The sequence below is a fragment of the Anthonomus grandis genome, chromosome 8 (genome assembly GCF_022605725.1).
Source record: "Anthonomus grandis grandis chromosome 8, icAntGran1.3, whole genome shotgun sequence".
Classification (NCBI taxonomy): domain Eukaryota; kingdom Metazoa; phylum Arthropoda; class Insecta; order Coleoptera; family Curculionidae; genus Anthonomus; species Anthonomus grandis.
The window spans coordinates 33266452-33293360 of record NC_065553.1 but is presented as its reverse complement, the minus strand read 5'-3'; the positions used below and the strand labels follow the sequence as shown (position 1 = coordinate 33293360).

The 26909-nt window shown below is 33.5% G+C and overlaps 1 protein-coding gene across 1 annotated transcript in view; it reads right to left on the bottom strand.

Moving 5' to 3' along the window:
• Positions 1-26909, bottom strand: part of LOC126739042 (adenylate cyclase type 3) — a 1002544-nt gene that overhangs the window by 745378 nt on the left and 230257 nt on the right. The window lies entirely within an intron of this gene.

Genomic DNA, 26909 nt, shown 5'->3' with positions numbered 1-26909 from the left:
GTTTAGTCTATTTATATACGACCCAGCTGCACCTACGGCATACATACAGGGTGTTCATTTGAAAACTTCCCACTACGGATTTATCGAAAACCACTGTTTAAAAAAAACCGCCGAAATACGAGTACGTCAAAAGGTTTGTCAAGGGGGACAACTTTCTAACCTAAAATTACTTCACCCTCTGCCCCCCAGGGTCATCCCCTTTGAAAAGATCTAGGGCTCTTCCCTAAACCTTTTTTATTCCCTATTACCCTATAGCAGCCTCACTATAGGTTTACAGGCAAGGGTGGCTTGGCCGTAATAGGTTGAGTAAAGAACCACTTGATTGTAGAATCCAATACTGGTTTATTCACAAAAATTAACAACTATTTATATCAATCTTAAGATAACAATTCGAGGTAATTATACAAATCAAGGTGAGCATCGTAATCATAATTTTAACTATTTACTAAATACGACCTGACGAACTTATAGCAAACGTAAGCTTAAAATCCATCGCAAACACCTTGACCGGCTAACATAAACAATTTTATATAATTATGTAACTTAAAGCTACCAAAAAAATGTAAAATATTTAAAAAATGTCGTTTAGACATATTCCCCGCTCTCTCTGCTACTTGCTGTAGGAAGATTTAAGGGACGGAGTTCTACCATCTCGGTCTCTCTGGTCTTATGTCTGGGTTCTCGTTGCTTGTATTGTCTAATTTTAATAACCCATAGGAATACGCAAGACACTAGGATGATGATCAGTATAGTACAGCCCCCTGCAGTATAGGAGTGGAGTGTGACTTTTTTCCATACCTTGCCTTCCAGCTACTGGCCAAGTCGCTGCTCGTTAATCGAAAGGTTAGTCAGGTCATCTGATACCTTGAACACGGCTTCTCTCGAAAAACTGCTGATTGTGTTTGTCTTTGTATGGTGTAGGTCGCTGACTTTAATAAATGTTGATGTTTTTGTATAACTAGAAACAACAGGAACGGTATCAAATCGGTTTGCAATTATATTATTTTGTTTTGTTTTTAGAATGGTTAACTGAATTATACCAGTGGTGTTTAATACCATTTTTTCTCGTATGCCATTGCACGTGATTGCGATGCTTATGGGATTTGGAGAGATAAACATCCATGTATTTGGAGTAAAAAGCTGTTTCCAAATAGTCGTGTGGAGGTTATGTTTTGTTATGTTGCAAGAATTCCCTTGATGTCATTGATATATTTCGTCAATGACGCAATTTGGACTGGCGTCTATGTTCCTAACTGTTGTTGGCGAACACAAAAAATGGCTGCTTCGATGTATACATTAGGATGGGTCGAAAAAAATTTTTTTTTTTGTTTATTTACTAATAGCAAAATTATGTTGTATTATCATTTCAAGAGCAACCATTTAAAATATTATTGAAATATTTAAACTCTAAGAGCCCGCGCAAGGCCGCCGCATTATCGTCAAATTTGTAAAATAAGGTAATACCTTGCAAGACACTGCAAGTCTTCCTATATTCTAATTTAAGACGTTTGCTTTACAGTTAATTTATTTTATTCTTTTACAGACCTTTCATGACCTTAAATCGATTTTTAATACGCAATGCATGCTGTTTAGTCACTGCAGCCAATCGCGCCGCGGTCACTATAATGCTACATTTAGTGTGAATTAATCTCTGAACGCGTACGGTCGTGGTTATCTGTTTTGTTTATCAGAGCTTTACTTCGCGCTAATTTCTTACCAAATAATATGGAAAGTAAAAGAATAAAGTACAAGTGTCCCATATTTGGAACTATTGGTGAACTAAAAGAAAATGTGTTACCAACTTTCCAAGATGTAATGAAGTTTTACGAATGGACAAGAATACAACTTAAAATTCAACAAGGAAGTAACAAAGAACCGTCTTTTTCTCAAATCGCAGACATAGTGGCTCAAAAAATTGAAGATATTTGGCAAAAATCATCTATTCCTATGGTCTCACACACACGAACTATTCAGATTTTAAAAACGTACCACGGAAAGTGCAAAAATTTCATTAAATCTCTAAAAAGGTTGACAGAAGAAAAGAAAGCCTTGTTTTTGCGCCAAAGTGAAGTTTTGTTTGATATTTATTCCTGTAAATGTAAGGATCTTCTTCATCTCTGTAAATGCTCGCGTGAGTCGAAGGTACCCAAAGAAGAACACGCATTTTTGCTTGACCAGAGGGGCGAAAGAAAAATGCTTATCGGTGGAGTAGATCTTGTGCGCACTTTAGAACTGAAAAAAAAATTGGAGAGAAAACTTAAGAGTTTAAAGCCTTTTAATAAACTCATTCCTAGTTGTGATCCACCACAAAAAGAAGTTTCTTCCTCTGCTTTTACGGATTTTGAGGAACGTTATGTATCGCCCGTAAAGCACAACGTAGAAGATTTGCCATCCACTTCACAAACCTCCAAAAAGGAATCTGTGAAACGTAAACGTAAACGTTTTCCGACGCTATCGAAAACCGCTGACCGTTATGGTGTTTCTGATAGAGCGGCGGCTGCAATTGCTTCGGCGGTATTACATGACATATCTTCTGATGTAGAGGTAATAGATAAATCTAGATTAAGAAGGGAAAGAAAAAAATTACGGGATACGCTTTTGCAAGAACAAACCAATTTGCAGCTTCCCGCATGGTACTTTGATGGGCGCAAGGACAAAACTTTAAAAGTCATGGCAAAAGCAGGCAAAAAATACAGAAAGGTGGTAGTTGAAGAACACATTTCTGTCCTGAAAGAACCCGGTTCTTTGTATGTAGGTTATACTACACCATTACATGGTACTGCCAGAAGTATTGAAAGGTCTATTAGTGCACTTCTACAATCAAAACGTATTTGTTCTGACGAATTGGTGGCTATTGGTTGCGATGGGACAGCAACTAATACTGGAAAGAACGCAGGTGTAATTAGACTGTTTGAGAAGAAGCTTCAGCGACCACTACAATGGATAATTTGCATGCTTCACTTAAATGAGTTGCCTCTGAAGCATTTGTTCAACAAGCTAGATGGTAAAACAACTGGTTCACATTCGTATAATGGTCCTATTAGAAAACAGTTGGAAAAATGTGAAATAAAACCCGTTATTGAGTACGAAATAATACCAAGTCAGCTACCAGTAATTAAAACAGAAGATTTAAGCATGGACCAAAAGTATTTGTACGCGATAACCACAGCCGTAATCACTCGAAACTGCCCCACCGACTTAGCCCATAAATCGCCAGGGAAAATTTCCCATGCTCGCTGGTTGACTACAGCCAATAGAATATTGAGACTTTATGTTGCTACAATACATCCGACTGAAAATGTATGTCACCTAGCGCAATTTATCGTCAAAGTATATGCCCCTGTATGGTTTCAGATAAAAACACATCCTTCTTGTAAAGATGGGTCCCGCAATTTATGGAAATTGATACAAAATTCTCGATATCTATCAAAAGAGCTAAGAGACGTAATACATCTAGTCATTCAACGAAATGCATATTTTTTCCATCCAGAGAATTTACTCTTAGCCATGTTAACAGATGAGCAAAAGAATATTAGGGAATTAGCTGCCAGAAGAATATTAAAGGCACGAGATTCATTGGCACTAAGAAGGCAACTACGTATATTTGAAGTACCGGCAGTAAATTTTAATGCTTCGTCTTATATTGATGTAATAAACTGGCAAGAAAATAACAACTGTAGTCCTCCAATCCTCCGAAGCTTCTCAAATGATGACTTAAAAAAAATTGTTGCATCAAATGGTGACGAAGATTTAATTTTTATTAGACTACCATGTCACACACAAGCGGTAGAGCAGACGGTCAAATTAGTGACAGAAGCATCAATGTCTCTGTGTGACAAGAAGTCAAGGGAAAGCCTGATTCATGCTAAACTCTCATCTAGGAAAACAATGCCCAAATTTGAAAGTAAGCAAGATTTTCATGCATAATGGCATGTTATTAACAAGACTTTAGTTGTAATTTTGTGTGTTTTTTTATATTCAGCATTAACGATATGTTTCTACAATTAAATTCCTAATGTTTATAAAACTTATTATAATTAAAATTCTGGATTCACTATCGTCATGCCCTGAAACTATTTTGTCTTTTTTATCAAAATTTCAAAATTCATGCGCGGGCTAAAGATAAAAGTTAAATTAACTTTTTTTTTTCTTTTGTAACTTGTTTTTGTGCAATGCAACATAATACAGCTATTAGAAATTAATAAAACGATTTTTATTTGTTCCCTATATAAAGTGACCCACCCTAGTATACATGCTGTTAATTCATTGTGTGATAACTCAAAGTATTGTTGATTGTTTTAGTCTACAGCCAAAATGTCATTAGGTATGTCCAGAGACCAGTAAGAATTATTTTCAACGTGTAGAGCTGTAGGATATACCTTCAGGAGGTTGAAATCGGAAATATCTTCAATGGCAAAATGTGTAAAAATGTTTGCCCGTTGTTTTCCCTCTTCTTGTAGTGATATCTTTATGGGTACCTGCCTTATTTTTAAATGAGATGGTAATTTTTCGTTGACTTTCTGAAGAATCTTGTGTACATGGGCTGGTGATAAGATGGTGAAAATCGATCCTTGTTCAAATAGTATCTTGAAGAGTTTTACATAGTAGCCACTTATTTCAGCTATGAAATTTGATGCCAGCTGATAGACCATAAGGATATGAATATTAAGTTCATTACTGTCTATTATGCGCTCATACCCTTTCATCTTATTGATGATTTCGATACTTTGGCTTATTTTTTCTTGGAATCGATTGATGTGCTGCTCCATTTTTACCTCTGTATCATTGATCTGCGCGATAGCAGAGATCATTACTTTGGTTTGGTGTTTGGAAGTTTGAATTAGTTCTTCTTGATTCGACTGTAAGCTGTCGATGTCCCTATAAACTTCATCATTTACTTTAAAAACCGATGTTAGGAATTGGCCAAAAAGTCCTTTTCTTTTGCGGCGAACTCCAAATAATCCAGTGTTAAGCAATTCTATCTCTTTTTCTTTATCTAGAAGATGGTGTGCCAATGTTTGACAGTTTGTTGCTGTTGAAAGTTGTTTTGCTTCCTCACATAGACTTTGGAATCGACTTATTACTTGTGAGACCTTTTTACTGTCATCATCAATTCGACTTTTGTTGATATTGAGTTGAAGCCTAAATTCTCCTCTCTCGATTCTGGATGTTCCCAAATGCTCGATAAATAGGCCTTTCGCGGGTTACTTGATTGTATAGTTTACTGTCCCACTTATTGGCATAAAAATAGTGAAACATAGCAGGATGTCTAATAGCGTAATTCCATGTTTTGGATGTCGGCTACGCTGAAATTTTGGGTCGTTCCTTAGAATTGTTACATTGCTTTTTACTGTATATACGGGTTGATGATAGTCTTGTTCCTTTTCGCATGGTAACGGAATTAATTTTGTTACTGCCCTTTTTGTTTCCGTATTTTCTTTTCGGATGGTGACTACTCCAACTTTGTTGTTATCACTTGGGTGCACTTTGGTTATTTTCGCTAATGGCCATCTTGCTGGGTTAATGTTGTCTTCTTTGATAAGCACTACTGTCCCTATTTTCAAATTCTCTTTGTCTTCTTTCCATTTGTACCGCATTTGTAGTCTACTTAGGTATTCTGTGGACCATACTTTTCAGAAGTCCTTCTTCATTTTTTGAATTAACTTCCATCTCTGAAGCATAGAGCCTTTTATGTCTGTCTCTGATCATGCAAATGGGCCTACTAGTGGCCTTTCAATCAAAAAATGACCTGGCGTGAGTATTGTCTCATTGTCTGTAGCGTCATTTATTGCACACAGTGGCCGAGAGTTCAGGCACGCTTCAATTTGATATACTAACGTTGACAATTCTTCAAATGTTAACGTCGTTTCTCCAATGATTCTTCGTAGGTGATGGTTTGTTGATTTAACCCCAGCTTCCCACAGTCCTCCAAAGTGTGGTGAGGAGGATGGAATAAAATGCCATTTTGTCCCTGTGGTGCTAATTGCGTCTTGTACTTCTTGTGTTTCAGTTATTTTTAGTACTTCGTCTTCTATGTGATTTGCTGCTCCGACAAACGTGGTTCCATTATCACTGTATATGTCTGTGCATTGTCCTCTTCGTGAAATGTGGTCTCTGTGGTCATGTCACTTACTATTTCAATGTGAATTACCTTGGTTGCCATGACCTCTTCTTTTTGTTGTTCGGATGAATATGGGGCCTGTGTAGTCGATTCCAGTATGAGAAAACGGGGGTGATGGTGTGACTCTTTCTTTCGGTAGATCTCCTATTATTTGTTGTGCTGCTTGCTGCTTATATCTAATACATTTTATGCATTTGTTTATTATTGTTGCAATTGTCCGTTTTGCATTGATAATCCAAAATTTCTGCCTAATGTAGGCCAAAGTTAGTTGGTTTCCTCCGTGCAATGTTTTCTCATGGGCATCTCTTATGATGAGTTTTGTTAGATGGCTATTTCTGGATAATATGATTGAATGTTTTTGATCGATTGGTATATTAGCATTCTTGACTCTTCCTCCTATACGCATTATTCCATTTTGATCCAATATTGGGTATAGGTTTTGTAATTTGCTTCTTTTGTCAATTATTTTACGTTGCTTAAGTATTTTGGTTACTTCTGCAAACTCCGACTCTTGTACACCTCGGATGATGGGTTCTAATATCGATTCTAGTTCTGCTGGACTTAGATTTCCTTTTGGAGAGTCTTTTTTCATTCTTCTACATACTGAAAGAACTCGTAGCATTTTAGTCAATGACGAAAAACGGCTCCAATCCTCCCCTTGTGTGGTTATACATGCTTGATGACAATTGATCTTCTTTAGTCCTTCGTCAATTTTGGGGATTTCACTATTTATAGGCCATTCTTCTCGGTTACACAGCCAACGCGGTCCTTTCCACCATAATTTTGATTCTCTTAGAGCGGTAATTTCCATGCCCCTTGATATTACGTCAGCTGGATTATCTTGAGATTTGACATGGTTCCACTTCTGCGCTGGTATTAGTTTCACAATTTCGGAGATTCGGTTGGCGACGAAAGTGTTCCATCTTGTAGTATCTTCTTTAATCCAGCCTAGTGTATCATTGAACCTGTCCAGGCATAGACTTCTTTGCATTCTATCTTTAAGGCCTTTTTTGTTTTTCCGGCTCGAAGGACCATGAAAAGATCTAGGGCTCTTCTCTAAACCTTTTTTTGTTTTGTCCATTAATTTAGCGAGTAGTACGGCAGCACATAGTTCTAGTTTTGGAAGAGCAGCGGTTTCTTGCTGGAGCCACTTTTGATTTGGCCTGTAGCATAGTAATATTAATCTCATTTCCACTTTTCGTTATATTGTAAATTACTGCACCGTATGCCTTTTCGGACGCATCGCAGAATCCCACCAGATCAATTTCTTGGTTGTCGTATTGGATCCATCTTGGAATTCTGATTTTTGAAATGCTATTTGTTTCTTCTTGAAATTTTTGCCACTTCTTGTAGGATTCTCCTTCGACAATGTCATCCCATGCTAATTTTTGAAGCCACAGATCCTGAATGATTAGTTTTGCTCGAATGGTAAAGGGTAACCATCCTAATGGGTCAAATATCTTCGCGATTTCTGACAGCATCTGCCTTTTAGTATTGCTGGTTCTTGTTATTGCATTGACTTTATAATGGAAGCTATCATCAGCTGGACTCCATAATATTCCTAGTGATTTCTTGACCTCTTCTTCACCAATTTCAACAGTGCTCTTTTCTTTTAGCTCTTCTGGGATTTCTTGTAGAAGGTCTTTGGAATTGCTGGACCATTTGCTCAGTGTAAATTTTTTTTTGAAAATTAGTTATTCTATTAGTTCATTTTGAAGTTCATGTGCTTCTGTGACACTGTTGGCACTCGAAAGTACGTCATCAACATAAAAGTCTTCCAGGATAATCTTCGATGCTTTTTTAAAGTTTCTTTGTTCATCGTGAGCTAGTTGGAAGCTATGCAAGTATTCTTATGGCTAAGAATGGTGCCGGGCCTGTTCCGAATGTTACTGTGGTTAATCGGAATTCTTGTAGTGGTTCATCTGGATGCTCTCTCCAGACAATCCTTTGATATTCCTGATCTGCACTATTCACGTTTATTTGTCTATACATTTTTTCTATGTCCGCTATAAATCCAATTCTGTGTTTTCTCCAGCGTAGTAGAATATCTGCCAGGTCATTTTGTAATCCGGCTCGAAGGACTATGAAAAGAGTCTAGGGCTCTTCCCTAAACCTTTTTTATTCCCTATTACCCTATAGCAGCCTCACTATAGGTTTACAGGCAAGGGTGGCTTGGCCGTAATAGGTTGAGTAAAGAACCACTTGGTTTATTCACAAAAAATAACAACTATTTATATCAATCTTAAGATAACAATTCGAGATAATTATACAAATCAAGGTGAGCATCGTAATCATAATTATAACTATTTACTAAATACGACCTTACGAACTTATAGCAAACGTGAGCTTAAAATCCATCGCAAACACCTTGACCGGCTAACATAAACAATTTTATATAATTATGTATGAATACTTAAAGCTACCAAAAAATGTAAAATATTTAAAAAATGTCGTTTAGACATCCCCTTAAAAATTTTAAATGGCAAGGAGTATCGAGTAATAGCTTGTTTAAAAAGTTTTTCGAAGTCTTTTATTTTGACGTTTGATTTTTTTAAATCGGTCGATTCGTTTTCGAGAAAATTAGAAAAATCTTTGTTTATCTTAATTTGTTCAGATAGAAAACAAAAACATGAAAATATCAGTTTTTATTTTAATAAGTGTTCAAAATGTTGCCCGTTTTTGGCCAAACAATAATATAGGCGATATTCACATTCCTGACGGACATTTTCAAAAACATGTTGTGGAATATCATGGCAGCTGTCGATATCATGGTTGGGCAGTTTGCGTCTAGCCATTGCCAAACGGGAAGAACATAGTGAGGAGGAGCGCCGTCTTGCTGGAAATATATTTCAGATGACGAGTTACCAGATAAATGGATAGGGTGAAGGGGGCCTATAGAATGGCCTGCTGGATCTCCTGATATAAAGCCGTTAAACTTTTTTCTATGGGGTCATTTGAAATCTATTGTGTTTACTCCCCAACCTGAAAGTTTAATTGACGAAAGATTTAATTCCCTGGAAACTGATCTTATGGCAAAATAAGCTGAACTTAATTTTTTAGATAAAACATCGATATGTAATTCCCACTTCAAAGAGCTGTCAACAATAAGTCCTAAAAATTTCACAGATTCAACATCGTCCAAGCTGGTGATGCTAAGTACAATGGGTTGGATAGTGCCTTTATTAGATAAAACTTTAGTTTTTGAGATGTTTAAGCAGAGAAGATTCGAATAGCACCATGATTTAATGTTGATAAGGTCTTTAGCAATAGTTGCATGAAGTGCCGCGACATCCGGATTGCTCCATGTAAAGCTAGTATCATCGGCAAAGAAACAGATTTTGCCGCTAATGTTAAGATGGGCCATATCATTAATAAACAGCAGAACAGAATTGGGCCCAGAACTGAACCTTGAGCTACCCCACATTCTATTGGCCTGCTAGAGGACATGGTCGTATCAACCTTTACAAGCTGACTTCTGTAGCTAAGATAGGACTTCAAACCATTCAAGAGGCGTTCCTCTGAACCCAAAGTGCTATAATTTGTTGATCAAGATAGTATGGTTTATACAATCAAAAGCTTTGGAGAAATCACAGAAAATAGTTGCTGTTGAATCATGATTGTTTATACTGGAGTAAACACTGTTAAAAAGGTAGAATATAGCATCATTAATGCATTTATTACTCAAGAAGCCAAATTGATGGGAAGTTGATAATAATATATACGATAATAGATACGATAATTTGAAGCTTGCTCTTTATCTCCTCCTTTATGCAAGGGAATAATTATTGCACTCTTAAGGCAGTTAGGAAAGACCCCATTTTGAAACGATTTGCTAACTAGGTTTCTCAGATGGTTTAAGGTGTTATCAGGCAGATTTGAGAACATTTTTAGAGTAGGACCTATCTGTACCAGATGATAATTTGTTTCTTATTTCATTTATTGTACTTTAAAGCTCTGTTATTAGTACAGGGGTAAAAAGGAAACTCTGTAAGTTTTCATTAGAGAGATATGAAAGTGGATCATGAGAAGGTGTTATAGTAGTCATTAGGTTTTTAACCAAGTTTACAAAGTAATCGTTAAGATTCTCAGGTAAAGACGGGATAGTGCTAGTTAAAGAAGGCTTATTTCTTAATTCTTTAACAAAAGACCATGTTTCTTTAGCAACGTTACCAGAATTAGCCAGCCTGCTATTATAATAAATATTTTTTGCAGCTTTTATTGCTTTTCGATACAATTTCCTGTATAGCCTTACATAATTATGAAAAAATATGCTGTCCGAAAATATTTTTAGGTATGATAAAGAGCGCATGTTCCTTGCAGACACACGTAAGCCTTTAATGGACCAGGATTTATGATGCTTAATTTTGATGGGTCTATAAGGAAAGGACTTATTCGCAATACTTGACAAGGTCTTTACAAATCTAGAAACCTCACCATCGATACCATCAGAGATAAGACCCCAGTCAGCTGTTTGGCATAGATTCTTGAACTTCAAAACATTTTTTTTACCAAAAATACGGCTTAATTTACGAAAATTATTTTTGCTTAAAGTGTCAATAGTAAATCTGGCCAAAATAGCTTTGAAAAAAAAAGTTGTTGGTCGTAATTTATTTTTGAGCAACCCTGTAAATACAAAGTTCACGTACAAAAATGCGCAACTGGAACTAAAAATCGACGCGTCCGAGCGTTTTTTTTCGAACACACCCCTGAATCTCAAATAAATTTAGACATAACTTTTGGGATGCACTGTACATCCTTGTAGTGTGCATTTTTGTGCATCGTAAAAACGAATTAAAATAAAATAATTGTTGTCATATTTATGAAACTCGAGCCAATATGGCTAATAATCTAAACGTTTCACAATCTAAGGCCGTCGTCCCACCAAAGATACGCGACGGCGACGCGAAGGCGATACGATTTCGCCTGGACACATTCAGACGACATGCAGTTGCTCCACCAAAGATACGCGTTTCGTGTTTCCTACGTTAAGTTGTTCAGTTTAGTTCAAAATGTCATCGAGTGAAGACGAGGATGTGGTTGCAATGTATTGGTATTTGCGGAATAGAAAAAAATAAATAAAAAGGCAAAAAAAAGAAAATAGTGGGTGCATACTTTTATTGAGAAAAATTTTAAAAAAAATTTTTTGTTGCTGCTAAGAAGCTGCACAGACATCCATTAAAATCCAGTTCAGCATTTCGTTGTGCCATAATAAACAAAAAAAAAAACTTCGATAAATGAAAAAAAAATGCCAACACACAGCTTGAATGTTGCTTCGCAACTGACACGTCCAGTCAGTGTTGCCAGGTCGAAAAAATAATTGTCCCCAGATTTTAGGACAAAAAGTTCTCAGATTTTCCCCAGATATATTATTTTGTTATTTAATTTATGGCTGTAAATAAAACATATTTTTTTAAAAAAAGGTGTATATTTTTATGATATAAACGGGTAATAATAATACAAATAATATTTTAAAAAGACATATCAGTTCAAAATACAACATAAATTCTAGAAAGAATATATAGAAAGATAACAGTTAGAGAGTAGAGAGTAAAGTTAATATTTATTCACTAGGGTTGTACATAGTAATATTATGTTTACATAATAATTGATTATTAATTTTAAAATCATAGCAATTTTGATCCGAAATTAGTCTTTTCGAATGCAAAATGCCACTTATTGATTCAGTGGATAACCGGTTTCTTAATTTAGTTTTATTTAAATTTATTACACTAAATTGTCTTTCAACACAGGCACTACTGTGTGGTAATGTAAGAAGTATGGAGATTATTTTTGGTAATTCTTTAAACAAATAAGTTCCATCTCCCTTCTTAGCATTACATACAATTTTCCAAAATTCTATATGATCTAATGTAAAGTCAAACTCAGACGACGTTTTTAAAGCTCTAAATTCAAGATCCAAAGTATTAATATCCTCTATAGATCCTGGAAACATTGACCCTAAATGGCCAATACTCTCAGTCGATTCAATTTTTTTTGGATCAATAATGCAAGATGCCAATTTAAGTATTTCAACTTCCTTTGAATTAAAAGGAAATCTTTTATAAATTTGGTGTGCAGCTTCTGTATAAAAGCTTAAACAAGTTTATCCTTAATTGTTTTTTTTTCGGAATATGCAATATTGGTTTCATTTAATGTTGCAGAGACTTTTGGACCCAAATAAATATTTTCCAATGGAACAGTGTTCCGGGTTTCGGTACTGTAATAATTTTAAATCAGTATTTTTTAAATAGTCTGGTTTCATATAAAAACTTAACAATAATTTAAATGCATTAGCCATTCGAGGATACAAACAATGAATTTTTGGTTTTTCTGACTGAAACTCCAAGTTAATGTCATTAAAAATTGGTAAGACATATTCCAAAAATTGCAGGTATAATTTATTAATAGGGTTTTCTAATAAATTGTGAATTTCACTTCCATTAGATACCCCATCAAAAGCTTCAGTGCGAAAATACATTTTTAGTGCTTCATACTGTTCCAAAACCCGTAATACTGCCGACTGCAAAGAAAGCCACCTTGTTTGTGATGATTGTAGCAGTTTATGCGGCTTTATGTTTAAAAATTCCTGAAACATTTTAAATTCTGATTGACGTTTAAAACTGTGTTGCATATAAGAGAAAACACAACGAATTAATTTTTCGACTGTATCAGGAATTTTTTTAGAAGCATAGGAGGCACATAGTGCCAGTGAATGGCAAATACATTTCATCACGAATAAATCGGGAATATCTTGTTGCAATAATGTTTTTAACGAGTGATGGGTCCCCATCATGGCATTAGCTCCATCCGCTCCAAACCCTACAATGTTATTTTTATATGGAATATTATATTTTTTTAAAAAATCGGTGATAACTTTATATAAATTTTGGGCCGTCGTATCGCTAACAGGTATAAGCATTAAAAACTCGTCTCTGACAATAAAATGTTCATTAATTCTTACAACAATAGCTAATTTTTTTTCCGCCGAAATGTCTGTTGACTCGTCTACTAAAAGCGAAAATTTGAAAATCCTTAATTTTTCTATTAAATTTTCAAAATTAGACTTTCCTAAAACATTATTGATAATTGCAGTGCATTTTGTTCTACTACATGTCATTTGACTGAGCTGCTTTGGCTCAATACCAGAATTGCAAATTGATTTTGTAAGTTCCGTTAAATGGTCTGAAATAGATATCGGAAGATTGTGTTCGGCAACAAAAGCGGCAATTCTAATTTCATTTTGTTTTAGAATATTAGTGTTTGAAATTTTAAATGAGCTTTGAGTCAGAGTTTTTTGTTTAAATAACGTTTTTATGTTAAATGTATGTTTTTTTGAATTATAATGTTTTTTTACAGCCGACAAACCTCCAATATAATCATCATTACAAATTTTACAAAAAAAATAATTGCTACCCTTCTTACTTTCACTAATCCAGCTTTTAAAATTTTAATTTTTCTCCCATTCCTGCCGATATTTATGAGCATATGACTTCTTTATCCTCTTTGCTGGAATGTTGTCTTCATTTTCATCTGATGTCGAAGATGAAATGGTTTTTTCTGTATATGTGCTGATGCTAGTACTGGTACTTATAGAAGCAGTTGGTTCTGGAGTTGAAGAACATACAGGTGCCAGAAAGTGTTCCCTTGTATTTGTAGACGGCGTAGACGGTTGCGTATTTAAAGATGGCGATGATGCCCTTTTATTTTTTTTAATCAGGAATTTTTCCATGTTGTAAAAAATGCCTAAAAAATATAAACAATATTAAAGCTAAGAACTATTAGCTACAAACATTTTAAAGCAATTGTTTCTTTGATTTTAAAAGATCCAACAAAGATTTAACGTTATGACTAAAAAAACAGGGGCTGGTAAGAAATAGCGACTATCGTATAGGAGAAAAAAAAATAGGAACAGAAAGCAGTCATTATAGGGAGTAAATTTCAAAAGAAAAAGTTGCGGATTTTGCGGTATTTTTTAAGAAATTAATTATTAAGATGTGAAAAAATCAGCCATTTTATAATAAAATTACGGTTGGCTGCGCTGAATCTCATACGTTTTTCTACAGTGTTGCCAGAAATACAAAATATTAAAATCCGCGGACAAAATTTCGGCAGTTATTTTTTTATCTAAATTAATTAATAACATGGATTTTCTCGCAATTTTTTAAAATCACGAGAAAACGCCAACCAGGGCCCAACCCAACCCACCCTGACGATGCTATAAAGAAAGTAATTATTGTAAAATTATAATTTTCATAACATTCAAAAATAACTAGACAAAAGACGGCAACGTCGCACTGAGCTTGGCGTAAAACAGCTGATTATTAATACGGAATGCGAACGTCGGTATAGAACATGGACGCATGGAAATGTAATTAATTGTTGATTTTTGTGTTTGATAGGAATAATTGTGCATAAAACCTGTGTTTTTCGCATCTAAAATTGTTTATTATTGTTCAAAGAATACTAATATGTGCCTTAAAATCAACAAAACTCATTTTATTCTATTCCGCTATTTCTTACCAGAACCAAAAAACATAATCCCTATTTTTGTAAATTATTTTACTTACCGATAATATTTTACCGCACAACAAACATAGACCTGCACTTAAGCACTTTTTTTAATTTTTAGAATAATGAATAATGTTAAACAACGCTAACGGACAAGATACGCAATTTCGCTTAGAAAATAAACTACTAACAAATAATACAAACTGGAATTGCATTCGCTTGTCTGACTCTGACCAAGAAAATCCCCGGTATCGACGCGGTGATTCCCCGACGCGACGCGATAGAAAATAAGTAAAGCAGTTTTAGAAACGAATATTATGCATAGGCACTGAAAACATATTTATTACACCTTTCGTTTAATTTTTTTTTAATGTTTTTTATATGTTTATGTTATTTCTATTTAACATTATCGTTTTGAATTGTAGCTAAGAAATCCCCAGATATACCGTTTTTTGTAAAAGTTTTCCCCAATCCCCAAACCGCATAAAAAATCCCCAGATCTGGGGAAAATTCTCCAGACCTGGCAACACTGCGTCCAGTCTCCCGGCAACACGAAGGCGATGAGGGGGTATACTAGAATGACCACTCTCATATGTGCCGTGGATCCAAATTGAGGCGCCTCCTTGCGGCTAGGTATTGTATTAGAAAGAGTTTTCGCATACCCAATAACTTTAAACGAGCGTTATTTTACTTATGCGATAACGGTAACTGGTATTATATTTTTTAACGGCGAATGCGCCGGATAAAAATTAAAATTGAGTTCCCATGTAACCTAATGTAAATTCATACTTCCTCTTGACATAAATGCTGATTTTATTTGTTAACGGATTTTTAAATTTTTTAGTAAAATCCTTAATTTATTCTAAATTAGTGGAAACTTAGTAATAAGATATTTGACTGATATTTAAAGCTATAGGTATTACCTAAGGAATTATAATATGTAATATTTTATATTTTCACAAAACCGAAAAAAAGATTAAATGGACTGTTTTGGCCTCGTTTATTTTTTTGTGTACCAGTGTTTTTTTATTTTATATGTTCAATGACAGTTAAAGCAAACCTAAAATTTAAAAAAAGAGGTTTTGATGTTTTTAAATTAGAAAATTTTACCCAAAAACTGGATAAAGTTTTTTTAAATGCATGGTGACTTTTTCTTGAAGACACTGAAATTAAATTTTTTTTTCTTTTGAAAATTATTTCTAACTTTCACTAGGCAATGGTTTTCTTATTAGAAAAAAGAAATAATTTTACTTCACAAGAATTGAATTTCGAATTTCCTTTCTCCAAAACAATAATTAATATTTAAAAAATAGAAATATTATTTTAATTGAATGTACTTTCGGTTTTTATTTCCCATAAATTATTAACTTTAAAATTTAAATTTTTAAATATTATTTCAGCTAAGTAAAAAAAAGACTTAACAAAAGTTGTTAAATGGAAGTTTTTAGAAAATTTACACACCTTTTATTCCAATTATAACTTTTTTAAGGAAAAAACGGCTTGCACAGTTTGGATTTTTAGGTCTGCTAATTAACGTAGAGTAAAAGGTATGAGAAAAAGCAAACTAGGTCATAAAGGCCTTTTTTAGTGAGACAATCCTAAAAGTTTGTAATTTCAACATAAAATAAATAAGAATGAGGTGATACAGTCTTAAATAAAACACATTGTATAGTTTGTTTGAAGGCATTAAATATAATAATCTCTCTAAAATCAAAGAGGTATACAATAAACACAGTTTATTGTATACCACTTATTTTGAGGCTTAAAAAAAACACAACAAATTGTAGATTAATAGTTTATTTTACTTTTTGTAATTAAAGCGTTTTAATTGTAGTGCTTTAGCATTTTTAAAATAGGGTGGACATTTTACAGGGAGGCACTTTACATTTTTACCTTTAAGAATGTTATTTATTTCCCTAATATAATTAAAAGTTACTACATTAACAAAATATTTAAAAATAGTGTTCGATATTAAATGATTATGCATACAGGATGTAAGTTTTACTTTTACTAAAAGTTGTTTTAAAACATATTGTAGAACTCCCTTCTTATGCAGATCTGTGTTTAGAACATACTTGATTATGGAATATGCCTTACCCAACTTAAACACAAACTCTTTATTGACATAATACAATCTTGTTTTATTATCCGTATATTCCCGTTCTATCATGATATCATTGTCAACATTGTCCTCTTCATGATCTCGAATTAAAAACATTTTCATACAAAAACAGTTTTTAACACTAATTCTCGTTTTCAGTTTTTTAAATAAATAGCCGCAAACATATTTTAAGACTTTTTCTACCATGGGTGTCTGTCTGGCTGGCAATGAGCTTGGAATAGCAGTATATTCAACTGGATCTTCTTTGTTATGGTTGTTTTTTTATCTTTGTTATGTTATGTTAATGGATACTTTCATTTTATTAATTTTTCTTCTGTTTACATGGATATCGCTTAATTTGGGACACAGTTTAAGCTCTCCGAAAAATGAGTCCATTTCATAAAGAGAAATTAGATGATCCCATTTTGCTTCTCTTTGAAGTCCATCAATTGAAAATAGTATATTATATTTTAAAAAATTATTTCTTACTCCTTTAATTAAATGTGGGACATCATAGATTGGTACAACTTCCAAATTATTAATCTCGAATGTGTTCCTTGTCCACTCCTCACCAAATCTTACATGTTTTTCTTTCGTATCAGCAATTAAAGACCGAATTGCCGAGACGTTATTAGTTCCCTGGTCACATGTTGTTGCAATAACTGTTAGGCCTATTTTGTGACATTCAGAAATTATTGTTTTCAAAATGTTTTTGATGTCATGAGCTTTTGTGGCCCCATAACAAAAGTTATAATAAATCGGTTGTTTCCACTTCCTCATGACACCTCTCAAAACATAAACCTAAAAACAAAATATAATTTTTACATTATAGTATTACACAATAATAATAATTACAAACCTGAACATGATTTGCAATTTTATTGGTTGTATAAAAACCATAGTCTTCAAAGCCAACTATGCTGCCTTTGGTTCTGTCTATAGATAAATGAGGTTCAATGCTCATTTCATCAAACATGAGAAGACAAATTTTATCCCTAGGATCCTTAAAGTTTTTAATTTCAGCCTTTAATATAGACAAAACTTCATAGTTAATGCCTGGTTTAACAGGAATCCGATTTAATAATTTTCCAATGGTTTGTCTTGATGGAAGGGCAAATATCCTGCTCATAAATTTGTAATTTGCACCACTGTGCTTATAGAATGCAAGAGCAAGGACTTTGTCCTCTAGCGTAAACCTTCGACCCCTTGGCTTTTTATTGGAATTCTCTATCTGAGATTCAAAAAACCTTTTCCTGATCCTATCCATGCTCGAAATCACCCCTTTAAACCCAAATGGATTAGTCAAGTCTGGAAACTGCAGCTGCCTTTTAAGTGACATTTTTGATCTTCGTAACTTAGTTGTCCTCTTTTTGAAGTACTCAGCTTTTTCATAAAAGTATTTAGCCTTTGGGGTTAACTGGACTTTTCTAGTTACATCAACTGCTCTTAATAATTCAGTTGCTCCTGAAAAAAGGTATATTATAAAATCATTGTGTATTGTTTAAAAACAAACAAATATATTTGAATGATTTATAAAATATACACATATTAGAAATTAGAATATAATGAACTTACTAGGAGCCAACCGAGTATCTTCCACTAACGGGTTTTCTGTTTGTTCTACCTCAAACTCTTGCAAGCCACTGGGCCCTGGATTGGAGGTGACACAACTTTCCACCTCATGTTTTCTCTTTATTCCTGATATGCCTGGTTTATTAATTGAAATATTATCTTGTTTTGGAAAGTCTTCTTCTGGCATTTTAAACTTAATATTGAGTAAGGGATCTACAACACAAAAAAAAAGTTCATTAATTTTTAAAAACTTGATAAACCTGATAAAAACCGTAGTGGCATAGACTGAAAAGTTTTAAAGTGGCATGATAAGTAATAATTTTTATAAAAGATTAAAAGTGGGTTAAAAAAACAACTAGTGACAAACTGTCTTGTGGGGGACAAATGCTCTGTTACCCCCTTGATCATGGTCTACACCACTGAAAAACTATGTGTAAACTGACCTGGTAAATTTAATGATGGCACTGATGTTTTTAAAAGAACCTGGTTAGGCCCAAAGTCACTTGGCGTAAAATGGTTTGAGCACATTCGGTTACCACTGTAAATTTTGTTGGGATTTTTGTCCAACAAAGCCTTGTTGCCTGTCAAGCTCACCCATTTTTCAAATCTAAGATAATCCACTGAAGGATTGGGGAATCTATGATTCTTAGTTTTTATTAGGCCACAATCTTTAACTGCACAGTAGACAGACATATTGTCCTAAAAACCATATTAATTAAAGTTAAAAAGTTCTTAGAGAATGAGTTTAAAAATTATATACTCATATATATGTTTTAAAGAAACTTTACTCACTACATATATGTATGTAGACCTTTATTCAGGTTATATTGCCCATAATTATTAATGTTTCCCATATTTTGATTACTTTTAGTCTTTAAAAAAATAAAAGATATTGCAAAAATTGAAAAAAAATTAAAATAGAGTGTCACCCAGGATTGTTGTATCCCATATTAGACTATCTTAAATTTGTGACTAAAATGTATACAAGCAAATACTTACTACATATGTATGTAGAATACGATTTTTAGAAAAATCTGTATTTTCTTCCATGTGCATCCTGTTATTTTTTTTATCTGCAAAAACACAATAATTATTCTGTTTCAATTCAAAAATATCCCTTTTATATAAAATATATTTTCTTTCGATGATAGATAAGTAAAACTGAGGTTATATTTTTCAGCTGAGATATTTAATGTTAAAAATTTTCAAATATAAAAACATTAATTTTTTGACCATGTAAAATATTAAAAACTATATTTCAATAAAAGATTGATTGGTCTTTATTAATTAAAACTTTTACAATAAAATTTAGTTTCATAGTGAATTGGCCCCAGCTGTTATTTTTTACTATGGTTATAAAAATGTTATGCTTTTTGAAACAAACCAGCCAATGTATTTTTTTAATAAAATAATCATACTAAAAAAGTAAGATTATTTTATTTTGCAATTGGACATGAGAGCTTTGTAAAAAAATGTAAACTATGACAGATAGAAAAATTATTAGTTAAAAGGACAAATTTTTAAAGAATATTTTAACACTTTGTAAGTAAGATGCCAGCAGCATACTTTTACCTTTTTTGGTTTTTGAGATATTTAGGAAAAATGCAAATCAGCATTTTCTTTAAAGCTTATTATATCTGTAAAAATTTTAAAATCTGCAAGAACATATTCAAAACAATTTTTTATGGTAAAAACAATTATTGCATTAGTTTTTAAATTTGATTTGTCAAACTTCGATCAACTTCATGTATTTTCTTATCTAGACACTTCAATTATTTTTTTATTGAATTATTACAGTTTAAAATAGCTTTTTTAATTACCAATTCAACTATGTGTCACACTTTGACATACCGGTTATTTTCTCTCTTTCTATAGAAAATGATATATCTCTCAATCTCATGTACAAGAGAGAAAAAATTTCGGAAAAAATAGAGCATCTTTTTAAATTTTTATTTATAAAATGTATGTATAATTATCAAATTTTTTTATTAGGCATAGCTTAGCAAATTTAAAAGCATATAAATCTAAAATACTGTCACTTTCATAATTTTTTTCATAATTTCATAATTAATTTTTCGGGTGGAAAAAGTGGAGCCATTTTTTAAAATAATATATTTAAATATACCTGAATACACTTAAAATTAATTATTTTATAAATATCTAATATTTCCAATTAGTTCTTGTCAAAAAAGTCTTTATCTGACTGCGACCATAGATGATATTAAAGATATTAGGTACATATAAATATGAAGTTTAAATGTTGATCTGCTATTATATTACAAATGGTGTAATATTATTCGACTCTAGTCAGATACTCGGTGAGATACTAAACTGGCTATACCTGGTCTGCAAACACTATATTGACTCTTAACTATAATAATATATCAAAAATAGTCACATCAAAAAACTTGTGTGGCCCCTCAGTGCTTCTGTATATAGGTATAACAAGTTTACTAATTGATTGTAATAATAAAATTTGAATGTGAAATTTAAAATGCTCATATTTTATATTCTCCAAATAATAAATGCTCCAGGCAAGGTTTATCATAACCCTAAACTATCTATATTATTATTAGCACATCTTATAATAACAAATAAATTCGATTTAATAAGTTGTGTACTTAGTATGTCAATATGTGTAATTAGTATGATCTTACCTGGTTACTTCCAGCAAAGCTTTCAGAGAAAAAAAAGTTCTTAAAACCGGTATCAACAACCACTACACAATCAAAAGAGTACACAAAACACTGAAAAACAAAGCAAAACTTAACACACTGCGAACAGCCGTAGAAATAATTAGAACAACCCTGTGTCTTGGAATAAATAGAAGACTCAGGTAAAAAAATTACAGGTAGTTATTTATTATCTTTTCTGGTTATTTTATTCCTAAATAATTTTTAACCTGACCCGGCGTCGGACTGACTGGAGCCCGTAAAATATTGTAAATGATATTTTATTTTCCTTCTTTCTCTTTTCTATGTCTTTTTCGACCTGAACGTGAACCTATGACCCCCCCGCCGCACTTTGGATCGATATTTACTTGTTTCTCCATCTAGCGGTGAAGTATTGCTTTTTAGAGGCGGGTCCACCCTTTTAATAGGAGTGGACAGGCCGTGCCTCCCACCGATAGCGACGCCGATTCTCCGTACCGCTCGCAATGTGAATTTAATTTCGACTTGCTCGCAGTGATGTTTAGCAAGCGCTTGGACAGAGAAAAACAAACCACCGAGAAGCGACAAAACCCGCATTTACCGTTGATTTTCTGGGGTCCAATTTTGGTGCCCTTGAGCGGGCTTAAATGACTAGCGTTACATATAAAGTAACGGAGAAAAATCGTTTTGGCAATTTAATAGTTCCGTACAAGGAGAGAAATACGACAAATAATAGGTTAACAATTTTATTGGGAATTTGAAATCAAAACTATTACATTAGTTTACTGTTGGTATAGTTAAGTTATAGGTATACCTAAACTATACCGGGTGACACAGGAAAAAGGGAACACGCAACAACTTTTGATTTTTCAAGATAAACAAATGAAATTTGGTATGTCAATAGAATGGTTTTAAAGGCATATTTTGACGTATTCAATTGTATTTGGTCACTTCCGGTTTAACCGGAAATGACACGAACTTTCTTATTTTAAATGGGACACCCAGTATATTTTTTCATATTTTGACAAGAAATGATATTCCAAACATAATGACACACCATATGTCACTTTTTGACACCTAACCTCAAAATTATTTAATTTTTAAAATTTTAATCTAGAGTGCCGTGAATCCATTAAAAGTTTTAATTTTGAATCAAGTAATCACCGAAAAATTGTTTTAATCGTATTTAGTTTCCTAAAAGTTTTACAGGCCTGTTTAAAATTTCGAAATCTGTATTTTTAACAATAACTTAAATTTATTAAATAGCACGGTATTGGGAACAAATACTCTCTAAATGCAGATTTTTTTTCCCAATATTTTGATATAATTATTTTTTTAAAATTCAGGCAACACTTTACTAGACTGAACTAGGCGTCGGATATTACCGGACTAATCGACGGCTGACAGGGACCGGCGGCCGGCAATAAGACAGGTATACCAAATAAGCTCGCACATGCGCAAGAAAAATCGGTCCCGGCTTTGTCCCTTCTCGGTGGTTTGTTTTTCTCTGGCTTGGAGATGGGTAGGTTAACCTCGAATCAAGTATTGGAATTTTACGCGCACACGAAAAATAAAAATTTATGTTGTTTTTTAACGTGCTCATAATCGCAAGTCAAAAAAACAACTTTAATATGCTCAAATCTTAAAACCTTTGGTGAAAACTAAATACAATAATCTAAAATAAAATGAAACATAACTCTTAAACAAAATAATAATTCAAATTAAATCGATTATTTAATAAGGTGTTCAAATACACCTCCTTGTTGGGCTTCACAGTATCCCAACCTGTCGTAAAATTCTCTACGTACATTGGCTAACATTTCAGGTGTAATGGACCTAGAAATATTAACAATTCTAAGTCGCAATTCGTCCAAATTAACGGCTCTTTCATGTTGGTGTTGGTAAAGAATTTCCGTCAAATAGCCCCATAAGAAGTAGTCGCAAGGCATCAGATCTGGAGATCGCGGAGGCCATGGTATGGTACCTCTTGTGGAAATAAGCCGTTCAGGAAAAGTGTTTGTGTATAGTCCCGCACTTTTTGTGAGCGGGACATCCGTCTTGTTGAAACCAAATTTCCTCCAAATTAACATCCAAGTTTCGTACAGCGGGTATAATATTTTGTTGCAATAAAAGTAAATATCTCTCAGAGTTTAACGTACCATCAATAAAAAAAGGCCCTACAATGTGATTGGCTAAAATACCAGCCCAAACATTTACCTTTTACAGGTATTGAAATCGTAATGGTACACTCAAATGTAGATTTTCCCGAGACCAATATCTCACGACTGAAGAACTATGTCGACCTAGAAGGAAAAAGACGACTCGTCTGTAAATAAAATATTACTTGTGAAGTCGTCATTTTGATCAATTTTTTCTCTTAAGGTTTCACAAAACTCCAAGCGTTTTATTTGATCTGGAAAATTTTCTTGAGTGTTTTTAATTTTATAGGCTTTGTACTTATTTCTTTTCAAAATATCACGCACTGTACGACTTGGAATATCAAGTTCTTCAGAAATTTGGGAGCTAGAACAAGGTTCACTTACTTCCACAAAAGCACACACCTTGACCTCCTTTTCAATCCTAGCGTCAGGTGTTCGACGAGGTTCCTGATCGCCACTAGAATATTTTGCACACCGATTTACACATCCCGACTGCTCAAACTTATGCCAGATATTATTAATTGTTTTAGCAGTAGGGACTTACTGATCAGGATATGCAAATATAAAATGGCCGACAACTTCTTCTGCACTATCCGCATGACAATACCATTTAATGATATTAATCTTTTGATCAACAGTGAAAACCATTTTTATTTTATTACTGTATCCGTCTTCGTACCAAAGGTTGAAATAAATTGTAAACATGATCGGCTAACACGTACATAGGTGCGTGCGAGGAATTGCAACCGAACTTTAAGGCTCGATGCACACCAGCGATTTTCATGGCGAAGTTCGCTGCGAGCTCGCCGCGAAGTTTTCTCGCGCGCATGTAGCAGAGCAAAGGATTAAATGGTGCGATTCACACGTAGGCGAAATCGCAGCGAATACGCCGAGTAGACGCTGCTAACCGCCGGCGCTCGCCGGGGACTGCTACTTCGCGACGATTTCGCGGCCAAAATTCCTCGCTGAGCCTCGCTCTGCGGGTAAGCAATACTTGTTGGAACATTGAGCAATTCACACGGCTCGCCCCGGTCGCTTTCTTTCGCGTCATTATCAGTGGTGTGTATTATATTAAAAACAGTTGAATAACACTATGACATGTGATACATTAAAATTCTTAAAATTTTGCTTAGAATCCAAAAATGTAATCATATTATACAGGGCATTCCTTTTAAAATAACAAAGACGTTACCGGTTTGTCATAGAAGAGGCAACGCTTCATCGCCAAAGATATCTATATATATGTGCCCAATGGTCCTACAACGTTGCCAAATTTTCAAAATTTTCTAATGTACATTTTCTCTACAATCAAGGTGGTAACATTTAAAATGTATGTTTAGTCATTTTTAATTAAGTAAATCCTTATTACTAGAATTGATTATTTCTTTGTTTATTATTTTATTTCATAATGGTATTAGTTCACTTTTACTGTTACATATTCATTATAAAACAATTCAAATGATTTGTACGAGTTGAGATGAAATAAAATATTGACAAACTAACAAAAATTATTTACCTTAATGTTACAGCCAACATCTCTACTGGGTTAACTGCAAGGCGCATAACTGTATTTTCACCTTTTATTTTATCTTCCAATTTATTAGATAGTTCGTTGAATGACCGAATACTCATTCTAAAATAGTTAAAGAATTTTAAGGGATCTTCTTGTATATCATTAAACAACGTCACAAAAGCTCCTTTCAGAAGTCTAGCCATGACAAGAGGATGTACCCAATATTTTCTTTTTGAATTTTTGTACAAATAATGGTACGATAAGTACGCTACTGCAACACGTCTTGAACCATCCATGCTAAAGTCGTAAACGTAATGAAAATCCGTTGAACGCGATTTCTCTTAAATAAACTTGCTCGTGTGCACTGTAGAACGGCGTTCTCGCGGCGATCTCGCCGCGATGACGTCGCGAACGAAATCGCTCGTGTGCATCGAGCCTAACCGGACTGATAAGCGCAACGACGACGCGATAGCCGCCCAGGGTGGAGCCAAGTTTGTTCTCGCTCTACTCCGTCTCCTTCTTACACATAACGCAAAAATCATATTCGAAATTTTTCAACCGCCGAACGTGTATATACCGGGTGGCGCATCGAAAACGAAACAAAGCCAATTACGGGCAGTCCATTAACTTAAAAAAAAAACGCTCGTAATAATCATAAAATCACTTTCCCACCTACAACCTCCTAAGCGGGGGTGGCACTACCCCTAAAATCTTAAATGGGAAGGGAGGTCGAGTGATACCTCATTGGAAAGGTCTTTTAATTTTCTTTACAAGGGTACTTGGTTTGACGCAATTTAAGTAAGTACTTTTTAAAATTTTCGCATTTAAACTTTAAAAGGTAATTTTCAATATTTTTACTTTATCATAGACTACTAAAGGTACTTTTAAGAAAAACAATGCCAGGCAGTAGGACAAAATCATCAAGTATTATTAAATTATGAGACAAAAAATGAGATAGCTCTATCATATTAAAGAATATTTTGACTTTAAGTCTAGTTTTGCGATAATTTTTTAAATGTCCAGATTAAAGGAGGGGGTTGTAGGTGGGAAAGTGATTTTGTGATTATTAAGTGTCCCCCTCGAAAATAAAATCGACTGGTCCGGCCGTTTTTTTTAAAAAGTTAATGGACTGCCCGTAATTGGCTTTGTTTCGTTTTCGATGCGCCACCCGGTATATATTTCATGATATAAGTTTACATTTTATGTCGTATCTAGGACCTAAATTTTACAATTTAATCCCAAAAAATATTAAAAGTGTGGTAAAAACAAAAGCTTTAATATTCTGTTTAACAGACATTTTTGAGAAAATCGTGAAAACTTTTTACGTATATTTAATTTTTTTTTTATTTTATATACTATGGTTAGTGTGCAATGTTTGTAAATTGATTTTAATAGGTTTGTTCCAACACGTAAAAAAACCATTCTTGGGATGGTACTGTTCGTGCGCAATAGATAAAATGCGTTCCAACGCGGAAGAGGATGGTTTTGTAAACAGTTCTTATAGTCCAGGCGAATTGTACCAATTTTAAGCAAAAAAGGAAAAAATTGTTATCCGGAAACTAACGACGGGAAAAGATTTGGGGGGGTATCAGGAACGAGAAAAAAATTCATGCAGGAGCAGGTTAAGGGAAGTAAAGTTTTGGGGGGGTGAAAAGGGGTGAAAAATTGTAACTTTCCGATTTGCGGCGAAAGTTGACGTCAAAGAAAAAAATGTATAATGGAAAAGTTGTAAATAATAAAAAAATCTACAACTTTTATAGAGGCCACTTTGTAACAAAACCTTAAAATTTCCAAGAAAATCGCGAAAAATTGCTGTTTTTTAATTTTTTTGTTTTTTATTTTTTATTCTTCATTTTCGGACAAACACACTGATTTTGATCAAACTTGGCAAAAAGATACTTTCATGTGTCCTTAAAAACCACAAATTTTTTCAGACCGAAATATTGAAAATTTTCCGAGATATTAAGTTTTAAAAAAAAAATGACGTTTTTTTCAATTAATATTTGTCCTTCAAAAAATCGTCGTAGGAGGTTCATCCAGGTCTCATTTTGTTTGTTTTTTTATCTACTTTCAGATAAAATAAAAAAATAATAGACTTGCTGTTTAAAAATGTGCTCAAAATAGCAAAAAACTAAAAAATTTTTTTGAAAAAAAAAATTTTTTAGTTTTTTGCTTTTACAATAATTGTTAAGAATTTGTTTAAATTTTTTAAAAAACAAAAAATCTGATTACACCATTGAATTCTACGGGAAAAAATACAAAAAAACATATATTTTGTTATTTG